Here is a 2,008-nt window from a genome sequence, read left to right on the forward strand (position 1 = left end):
ACAAATAAAACTTCATGGAGGAAGGGTTTTTTTTTTCTTTCATTCATTGATATACTCACTCACTGCACTGAATCCCTAGGACAGGAACTATATGAATTTCTAAGGGGGGAGATAATAGTTAGATACACGGGATATACTGGGCTTGGCAGGCAGGATAACATGGGACCCTTAACCTCAGGTATGGGATGGGGGATGAGGGGGCTGAGGGGGAGGGGGAAGGGCAAGCTTTTCAGGAAGGTGGGTGACTTGCGGAACTAATGTTCAACCAGATCATTGTGGGGGGGGCTAAATGAAAGGGGTGCAGGAGGAAATGCGTGAGTGGTGAGGATTCCAGACCAGCAGAAGTCCTTTATGATGCAATTATCATCTGAAGAACTGCAAAGACTGAATGCTGCTTAGCAGTATTCCAGAGTAGGGGGTGTGGTGGAAGACTAGAGCAGAGGAGTCAGGAGGGCCAGATCCCAGTGGTCATGGGGTCAAGCAGGGAGTCTGGGGGCATCCTCAGGCAAGTCTCCACTTGAACAGCTGTTAAGAGTTGAGTGACATCATCAGATTTATTTTAGGAAGTCACTCCAGCTGGAGAATGGATTGGAGGGGATGGAAGGATAAAAATTGGGTGTGAGACTAAGCTGGCTTGGTCTAAGGTGGTGATGGCGGGAATGTGGGGGGTGAATTGTCATCAGAGCACGGAGGTGTGGACAGGGGTGTGATGTCTCTAGTTTGCCTCCCGATTTCAAACAAACGAGGGGAAATACCAACCAGCTGGCAGAAGTGTAAGTAGAATGTCATTTTATTCCACACCAGCCATCAGTTTTCCTCTTTGGGTCCTTGCTGAAGGCTATCTACTGATGTTTCACTGAGGCGGGGTATGAGTGCAGAAGCCCAAGGGGGTGTGGTTTGAAATCTCCTCCCCTGTGAGAAGAGAGTCAGTGGAAAAGAGGGACTAGGCACCATCAAATGGAGAGAGCGCCCTGATCTGTGGCTGCACAGATAAAGACACAGCTAGCTAACGAAGGCCGTGGCCGTGGCCGTGGCCATAATGAGCAGTCAGCAAAATCTTTAGTTAGATCCAGCCGCTACCACCCTGTAGTTTGTTCCAGAATCTTGGGGGCGAGGACACGTGTAATTTACAAAAGCCAGCTCAATCTTAGAATAAAATGTTACCTTTGGAACGAAAGCAAACAGACGGGAAGGGGTCAGTTTCTCAAAGTTCCATATTCCGCTTTTAATGATTCCTTTAATAGCACGCTTCTTTGATTAATGAGAAGGTTTCCCATTAGGCAGTTGTCGACATGCCGCAGGGGCCCTGTTCTGGCTTCACCCCCGCGCCCAACCTCAGCTGGCGTGAAGGCACTCAGCGCGGTGAAGCAAACAGTGAATCAAATAAACACATAAACCAAGGATGTCCGCCGGTGTCCCTTCTTGGTTTTGGTTTTGTTTCTCAGCCTAGCACCACGCAAACCACAGCCGGGCTCTCCTGTCTGCCTAGGTCGGGAACTTCCTACAACAGAATTTCTCAGTTTGAAGTTCTGGGCTTCTGATCTGCTAAAATGACATCAAAGCTCTACGTGTGCGCCCGGTGGAGCCTTTGGATTTTCAGTAGATTTCAGAGTTGGGGGGCGGTCCTCTTGCCCCACTCGCCCGGGAGAGCCGCAGGTCCGCGCGCATCCCCCGCCGCGCCTCAGCATCTCCGACCGCTCCCGCCGCGCGAAGGCTCCAGAGGCTTCCGAGCGCCCCGCCCAGGGGACTGTCCCTGCCCAGCCACTCGGATCAGGCCCACCCGACTCGGGCACCCCACCCTTGCGCGTCCCCGCGGCCTGCAGAGGCGAGGCGGCGGGCAGGCCGACCGGGGTGGGGTCGGGTGGGGGAGCCGGGAACGCCGCCGCCGCACCCGCGAACCGCGGGCCCCCAGGCCTCCGCGGCCATCTTCCGCGCGGGCGGGTGGGAGGGAGGGAGGCGCGGCCTCGCGCCCCGGCCCGCCCCCAGCCGCCCAGCCCGGCCCCGCCGA

Source organism: Mustela nigripes, chromosome 1, assembly GCF_022355385.1.
Source record: "Mustela nigripes isolate SB6536 chromosome 1, MUSNIG.SB6536, whole genome shotgun sequence".
NCBI classification, from domain to species: Eukaryota; Metazoa; Chordata; class Mammalia; order Carnivora; family Mustelidae; genus Mustela; species Mustela nigripes.